This window comes from Sarcophilus harrisii, chromosome 4 (genome assembly GCF_902635505.1).
Source record: "Sarcophilus harrisii chromosome 4, mSarHar1.11, whole genome shotgun sequence".
Lineage (NCBI taxonomy): Eukaryota > Metazoa > Chordata > Mammalia > Dasyuromorphia > Dasyuridae > Sarcophilus > Sarcophilus harrisii.
Window position 1 is genome coordinate 59,072,850 of NC_045429.1, and position 9,139 is coordinate 59,081,988.

Consider the following 9,139-nt stretch of genomic DNA (forward strand, 5'->3'; position numbering starts at 1 on the left):
AAATGAATCCTATTTCTAAGAACTTTTCCTGGCTCCTGTATAAACATGATCTGATCTGGATAAAAAGACAAAAGGAATTTCATGATAGTTAAAGGTGCAAAATGCCAAGTATGGTTAAGTATTCTACATGATCTATATTCACTGGTTCCATTTTTAGTTAGGACGTACTTAGATAACTTTCTCCAATTTATCACACAAGACAAGCACAAAAACTCCACCCATGCCTCTAAGAACATTAGACTAGATATCGTTAAAGAAAAATTTGTCATTGTCATCTTTAGCAATCTTCCTCCAGCAGTCAATTGTCAGAGTATATGCTATCAGCTCCTTTGCACGCAGATGCATCATCATTTGCCACCTTACTGAAGGGATCGGAGATGAAACCTGCCGCAGCAGCCACCCTTTGGGCAATCATCCAACTTATCACAATGAGTTTTCTTGGGATCTGGGAGCATATGTTATGCTGTATCATGGATCCTGAAATTGGCTGCTCTATAGATAATGATACTCTGCACTGAGACCTTGGAAGCTTGATACAAGTCATAAATTCCATCAGACTTGGTGATTTTCACAAGTCTCCCAGACTTTTGAATTCTCTCTCAGTGCCAGATTTTCCAATATCAGCTGCCAAGCAGATTCTCATGAAATCCAAGGGGCAGATAAAGCAGAGAGAAGTGGCTCCAATGGTACCACCAGAGGCAAGATTGCTGGCAGAATACTTTCAGAATTGTGTGTGCTTGTCTACTCCTCCCAAAAACATTTGCTTATACTTATCCTTAAAGGCAAAATTAAAGCCTGAGTGGGGAAATAACTGATGGCATTTGCTAATTTACCCTGCCAGCAGAAAAGCATCCCTTAATCCTTTGGAATTTAGACTATGCATTCCATTATGCCATTGTACTGCTTATCTGCAGCAATTTGTTTACTTGCATGCCATATCTGTAATAGTAACTCCACTCATGGGATCTGGCCACCACAGTCTTGGAGATAGCAGCAGAGATGCTACCAGCCAAGAAGTCTTTAGTGAAGGAGATGGCCCATTCTATAATAGTTACAAAAGGGGAAGGTATTAGAGATGGAGCAAAAAAGTCAGTGAGAGAGGACTGAAAGCTGGGGAACTTGTTGCAGCCTGCACGGCTCCCTGCTACAGCTTGGACTGAAAGGGACCAATCCTGGAATTCCTATACTGAAAGTGCCTTTTGTCCCTGTAGTCTTTCCCTCTGGTTGGATGGTTTCTACCAGAACCTCCATTTAAGAAGGGCACATAGGTCAGTTGTGTTTCATTCCTGTCCAGGTTGTATTCTAGACTTTCTTTTTCAGCCTCCATGGGTACCTTTGTGTCCTTCCTTTTAATCTTCTTTGCATGTTTTGTCTTCCTCCATTAGAATGTAAGCTTATAAATTCATATGAATGCAGGCATCCATCACCTTGCACCTGAATTATTATGATAGTCTTCTGATGATCTCATTGGCTCAAGTTCCTCTCCTCTGCAATGTATCTTCCACTCATTGACCAAAGTGATCTTTCCAAAGTACATCTTCAACTATAATCACATCCTTCTCCCATTCAGTAAACTCTAGTGTCTTCACATTACCTCCAAGATCAAATATAAATTACAAGCAGATCCAAGATGGTAGAATAAAGGCAGGGATTCCACTGAGCTCTCCTCCAGATACTTTTAGAGCATCAGAACCCACAAAAAGACAGAGTGCAACAATTTTCCAGCCCAAAACAACTTAGTTCAGCTTCAGTGTACCAGGACAGGAGAATGGCACAGTCCTGATACAGACCACACCAGGGTACATTGGCCCTAGCAAACCCAGGAACAGGTCTCTGAATCAGTAGCAGCTCCAGACCTCTTAGCCCACAGACACCAAAGACAGCTTAGGAGGTCTACAAGAAAGGATTGTTTCCTTAGGGTGAGAGCACCTTAGCAAACCAGCAAACCAGGAGCAGACCTTAGGAGCCACTGAATCGGCAGTGGCAGCCACGGTTTCAGTGATGGTGGATTCTGGAGGTTTCAGCCCACAGACAGTAAAGGAGTCAAATACCTGGTCAGGAGGAGGTCTCTTTACTAGCACCAACAGGAATCTGTTGCTTTTCCAATACTCAGATCCTCACTCACAGTTAAAAAGTGAGGAGGGACACTAGCCAGAGTAGATCAGGGATCCTCCTCACAGTTCCAGGGCAGAAAAGAGTACTCACAGACTATGGCATATGTTAGGAGAGTAGTAAATACATTTCTTCTTGGATCAAACCATCTTGGAAGAACTGAAAAATTGCAGGTCCCTAGAAGGCTCTCTAAAAACAGCTGCATAAAACCCCTGAAGTTTGGGACATTGCATCCTCTATCCTGAAAACAGAGCTCTATTTTAACAAGGAGTTAAAAGCCAAGTAATAGTCTAGGGAAATGAGCAAACAACAGAAAAAAATTCTGACCACAAAAACGTTAGTATAGTGACAAAAACATCAAAACACACTCAGAAGAAGATAACAAAGTCAACATTTCTACATCCAAAACCTCCAAACAAAATAAGAATTAATCCCAAAATCAACTGTAAAATCTTCTCTTTGTATTTTAAAATCCTTCAGAACTTTGCTCCTCTCTTTCTACTTTTTCTTTTTATGCTTTGCTCCCTTTTTCCACTCTACAATTTAGCAACACTGGCCTTCTTCCCATATAACCTTCATCTCCCAAAGCTACCAAGTCTACCATCCTACTGAACAAAGTATAACACCAAAGAAATAAAGATTTGCTGATAACAGAGCATATATAATAAAGACAAGTCTTGGGTTAAATGAATGGAGAACAAAGATTTTGTTCTCTTGACTTACTGCTTCAAATTTATTTTCATAATTTGCACAATGTCTGGCACATTTATAAATGCTAATTGGTAGATTAATACTAAACCATGCAAGATATTGGATAACTAAGATTATTATCTAGTTATCTATAATAGAAAGTACTGATTTTTGTGCAAACACAGGAGTCTAAGAAAAAAACTTAATATTACCTGCCTGGCTCTTTATATGGTAGATGTTCTAGTTATGAAATCATTGGAGATTGGAACTGAGATGGTCCACAAGTAGCCCTAATGAAAATAGTCCAGAAGACAGTAATAGGGAATAAAGCCCCTGACTGTAATATATAACAGTCAAAAACCCCAACGAAACAATGCATTCAGCAGAGATGCAGCAAGCTAATGGAACAATGCTCAGGTAAGACTGTTTGCCCAGCAACAACCACAATACCAGTAGGGATAAATAGGACTACAGATTGATTCAGCAGACCAGTTATACAAAGGTACCCAATAGAGATGCCATGTCCAATAGAGAACAGGCCCCCAAAATGAGCCAGTGGAGCATCTCTGGTTCTGTACCATCTAAAATATATGAATTAACCTTCCACAAGTTTTTCCATTGTGTGTGTTTACTCATTATTCCTCTTCATGGCCACTCTCTCCACTGGTATGTACATTTGTGGGAAAGGGTACTCTGCATTGATTGGAAGAACACTTTATTATAATTTCTTTTATTATGCTATTTCATTTTATGCCTTTGCTTCAAACTAGTGTCCTCTGATTGATGAAACAGTAAACACTGGTGAGGATTCATGAGTTATGGTTTTAAGTGAAGACACACAGATTTTTTTTTTATTTTTTATTTTGTTTTATTTTTAATACACATTGCTTTATGAATCATGTTGGGAGAGAAAAATCAGAGCAAAAGGGAAAAACCATGGGAGAGACTGAAAAAAAAAAAACAACAGAAAAAAAAGAACATAGCAAGTGTTGATCTACATTCTGTCTCCATAATTCTTTTTCTGGATGCAGGTGGCATTTTCTGTCCAAAGTCCATTAGTATTACTTTGGATCTCTGAACCACTGAGAAGAACCAAGTCTTTCATAATTTATCATTGCACATTCTTGCTGTTATTGTGTATAATGTATTACCAGTTCTGCTTATTTCACTTAGCATCAGTTAATGTAAATCTTTTCAGGTCTTTCTAAAATCAGCTTGTCCATTATTTTTTATAGAACAATAATATTCCGTTGTCTTAATATTACACAACTTATTCAGCCATTCCCTAACTGATGGGCATCAACTCATTTTCCAATTTTTTGCTACCACCAAAAGAGCTGCTACAACATTTTTGCATAAGTAGGTAGTTTCCTTTCTTTATGATTTGGGACACCAACCCGGTAATGACACTGCTGGGTCAAAGGATATACACAATTTTATAACCCTTTGGGCATAATTCCAAATTGTTCTCCAGAATGGTTGGATTAGTTCACAACTCCACCAACAATGAATTAATGTTTCAGTTTTCCCACATCCCTTCCAACATTTATCATTATTTTTTCCTGTCATTTTAGCCAATCTAAGAGGTTTGAGGTGGTACCTCAGAGTTGTTTTAATTTGTATTTCTCTAAACAATAGTGATTCAGAGCATTTATTCATATGACTATAGATGACTTTAATTTTGTCATCTGAAAATTATCTGTTCATATCTTTTGATCATTTATCAATTGGGGAATGACTCACATTCTTATAAATTTAACACACTTCTTTATATGTTTTAGAAATGAGATCTTTTCTTAAAGAAGGAAAAAGGACCTGTATGTGCAAGAATGTTTGTGGCAGCCCTCTTTGTAGTGGCCAGATATTGGAAACTGAGTAGATGGCCATCAATTAGAGAATGGCTGAATAAATTGTGGCATATGAATGTTATGAAATATTATTGTTCGGTAAATGACCAACAGGATGATTTCAGAAAGGCCTGGAGAAACTTATACAAACTCATGCTGAGTGAAATGAGCAGGATCAGGAGATCATTATATACTTCAACAGCAATACTATATGATGATCAATTCTGATGGACCTGGCCATCTTTAGCAATGAGATGTACCAAATCAGTTCCAATGGAGCAGTAATGAACTGAACCAGCTACACCCAGCAAAAGAATTCTGGGAGATGACTAAGAACCATCACATTGAATTCCCAATCCCTATATTTCTGCCCATCTGCAATTTGGATTTCCTTTACAGGCTAATTGTACAATATTTCAGAGTCCAATTCTTTTTGTACAGCAAAATAATGGTTTGGACATGTATACTTATTTTGTATTTAATTTATACTTTAATATATTTAACATGTATTGGTCATCTTGCCATCTAGGAAAGGGGGTGAGGGGAAGGAGGGGAAAAATTGGAACAAAAAGTTTGGCAATTGTTAATGTTATAAAATTACCCATGCATATAACTTGTAAATAAAAAGCTATTAAAAATTTAAAAAAAAGAAATAAGATCTTTATCAGAAACACTGGCTGTAAATATTTTTTCTCAGCTTTGCACTTCCCTTTTAATATTATTTCCTTTGGTTTTGTTTGTGCAAAAACATTTTTAATTTAATGTAATCAAAGTTGTTCATCTTGCCTTTGATAATGTTCCTTAATTCTTTCTATCCTTCTCCAAAGATCTGATAGGTAAATTATCCCTTGCTCTCCTAATTTGCTTATGGCATCATCTTTTATGTCCAAACCATGTTCCTATTTTGATTTTATTTTAGTATGGGGTGAGAGAGATAAATCTATGTCAAGTTTTTGACGTATTATTTTCCAGTTTTCCCAGCAATTTTTGTTAAATAGTGAGTTCTTATTTCAGAAGCTGGAGTTTGGAGGGGTTATCAAATACTAGATAACTATAGGCCTTTATTATTGATTCATGTTCTGGCCCATTACAATCCACCACTCTATTTCTTAGCCAATGCTAAATGGTTTTGATGACTATTGCTTTATAATATAGTTTTACTCCTTTGTATTTTTTTTAATTCCCTTGATATTCTTGACTATCTCTTGCTGATGGTCTTTGTCAGTAACATATAGAAATGTTGTTGATTTGTATGGGTTTATTTTATATCCTATCCCTCTGCTAAAGCTGTTAATTGTTTTGAGTAGATTTTCTAGAATTCTCTAAGTATATCATCATATCATCTGCAAAGAGTGATAGTTTTATTTCCTCATTGCCTATTCTAATTCCTTTAATTTCTTTTTCTTTTCTTATTGCTAAAGCTAACATTTCTAGTACAATGTTAAATAATAATTGTGACAATGAGAATCTTTCTTCACCCCTGATCTTACTGGGAATGTATCTTACTTCTCACCATTACAAATAATGCTTGCTATTGGTTTTAGATAATATTTATAATTTACTTTTTCCTATGCTCTCTAATATTTTTAATAGGAATGCCTAGAGTGAATATACTAGGGGACAAACATAAATCCCAATGCTACAAGTGTGTTAGCTTAAGTTACTTCATATTTCTAAACTTTTTTCTTACCTGTAAAATGAGGGTGTTGTATAAACAGATTTCAAAGATCCCTTTAAGCTCTAACTTTATAATCCTAAATTCAACTCCTGCAAAAAAAAAAAAAAAAAAAAAAAAAAAAAAAAAAAAAAAGAACACATTATCATCAGAGATCATTCCTCTAAAATTTTATTCTTGAAATAAATTAATCAACAAGTTAATATTTAAGCCAACAACTCCTCTGAGAGCAAAGTCTCTCCCATAGAGCCTAAGATATTATACGCTCTTCCTCATTGCTTAAAACAAGTATGTCCAAATGAAGAAATGATGAGATTTAGATACCAAAGTTAACATCACTTCCTTCTAGGTTGATGTTTTGTTCTCTCTTGGCTCCATGTAAATAACTTGGATCATAGCATCTGGAAATGACATTTCCCACATTTATAAGCAAGAAATATCTCTCTCCCTGCCTGGTAACCCTAGGGAAAAAAATAACACAAAACAAAACAAAAAAATGCTTCCATGTTCTTATCTCAAGTTAGTATAAGGAATTCTGAAAGGCCTGTTTTTGAAAGATAGTCAATTATCTTCTGACTACATTGATAATTACCCAACTGGAGAAATCATTAAATTATGAGATTAAAGGGCCACAACTTAGATTTCCTGAGTAGAGAAAATAGAGAATATTTTGAAGAGATTTAGAGCATGTTTGTTCTGTTTTGTTTTGATTTTATCTTTCAGTTTTTTTTTTTAACCCATGAGCCTCTAAACAGCAAATCTAACATAGTCTGGGATCTAACAGTGGCTTGGAACTTTGTCCTCCAAATTTTTACTATTTGGTTGAGCTACCAGGACACTCTTTGGCATCTAACAAATTTTACAAATAGACAGTCCTATTTTCATTTTATGCTAATGCTTTGGGTTCTAATCTGGTGCCCCATAGTCAAGATCTCTTATTTTCCTAGTAGCAACAGAAGTCTTCTCCCCCTACTAAACCCCCAATAGTCAAGAACACTCTCAGCCCTCATTTCTTTTGTTTTATATTTTCCATCTATAATAGGAACTAGAATTTTGCTAAAGGCAATGTCATGTTGAAAACTACATGTTACTATTGCTATATAGTGACTAGGACAGAGGCTAGACACTCTTGACTCCTTCCATTTTGCTAGGAAAAAATCTGGTTTTGAATCTCGACTCTGCCACTTAGATTCTTATAAATTTATCTAAGCTTCATTTTCCTCATCTGTGAAATAGGAATAATGATACTTGCCATGACAGACAACATGGCATAAGGAACAGAAAGTTCAGTCTCAAAGTCAATATGACCTGGTTCCAAGTGCTGCGTTTTATATATACTGACTATGTGACTCTGAGAAAATCCCTTAATCTCTCCATCACATAGATCTTATTCTACAACCATACATTGTGGAATAATTCATATCTGCATTGATAAAGTTTCTTAAAGGTATCAACGATACCAAATAAATTGTAAGTCAAGATCAAAAGAGCTCTTACAATATCTACTTCAGCGGTTCATTGTAACAAAAGGAATTCAAAAAACCCTTAAAATATAAAATGAATATATGTTATTATCATGAGCAGGAGAGGATGTCTGCCTTAAAATAGGCTGAACAATCCCAAAGCATAGTCCTGCTCAAACCAACTATTGCCATGTTCTTTTGACAGCCTTCATGCCTTTTTTCTCAGGTTCTTATTAATTGTAGATACACTTACATGTGCTCATAAGCATCTCATCAATGCTGCTAATTACATTCTCATAGATTCTCCTGGAGAGCTCTTTTCTTATAGGGAAATAACTGTGATCCCAGAATCATATTTCAATATGCAGTATCTGTAAGAGTTCTCTCACCAAAGTTCTTCCCCCCCCCCCCCCAGGTCCTGGAATTACTCTGTGGAACTCACTACTAGTACCCAGGACTTTATGACTTCCAGTCAGTTCTATTGTAAGGGAGACCTATTTCTGCCTGGCCCTGGAATCCACTGTCCTCATGCACTTACAACTTGAAACTCAACTTGCTCTCTCAAAAATCAAGTTAAACACCAGAATTCTACCCCCAATTCTATTACATCCCATTTAATAAGCATTTAGGAAATGACAGGTATGAGCAGGTACTGTTCAAGGTCTTTATTTTAATTCACATTTCACTCCTCATTATTACTCTTTATGTACTCAATAGTTGATCAATGAACCAATCAAATATAACATATATTTATTTACTCTATCACTGAGAATATAAAGGCCAAAATGAACAATTCCTTTTCTTAAAGAGTTTACAATCTATTGGGAGAGACAATACATATGTACCAGCATATACAAAATATATTCAAATTAATATAAGGTAATTCTTTAGGAGAAGGCATTACAGCTGGAGAAATCACAAAAGTCTTTATAGAGAAAGTACTGTGTAAACTGAGCTCTGAAGGAAATTAGATAGATTTAAGAGGACTTAGCAACAGACTGGAAATGGAAGATGGGGATGGTAAAGGATGTCACTCAGGTTTCAAATTTGGCAGGTTGGGGAGAAGGATGATACTCTACTTACTAGAAAGAATTTTAAGAGGAAAGGATTTAGGGGAAAAAATATATGGGGGATAGATATTTGAGAATACAGATTTTTACCAGACTCCAATCTTAATTTTTCTGTACTTCCAATTTCTAGGTGACTTTATTGCCAGTCTTCATCTTATACTGAAGTTATTCTCGCTAGAATTTGGTTTAGTACATAAATAGAGGCAGTTTACTCTTTCTCTTCTTTTTCAGTTTAATTTTGATTAAATTGACAAGATTTCCTGCCCTCCTAGAAGCCTTTTA

The 9,139-nt window shown here is 35.9% G+C and overlaps 1 protein-coding gene and 1 pseudogene across 1 annotated transcript in view; both read right to left on the reverse strand.

The window, feature by feature from the left end:
* LOC111720384 (putative dimethylaniline monooxygenase [N-oxide-forming] 6) overlaps positions 1 to 6,418 on the reverse strand; it is a 72,579-nt gene extending 66,161 nt beyond the window's left edge. Inside the window, exon 1 of the mRNA XM_031936873.1 lies at positions 6,340 to 6,418. The gene's annotated coding sequence lies outside the window, so the exon portion shown is untranslated. The remainder of the gene's footprint in view (positions 1 to 6,339) is intronic.
* On the reverse strand, positions 169 to 1,327 carry LOC100923955 (annotated as a pseudogene).
* Positions 6,419 to 9,139: the final 2,721 nt, after the last annotated feature.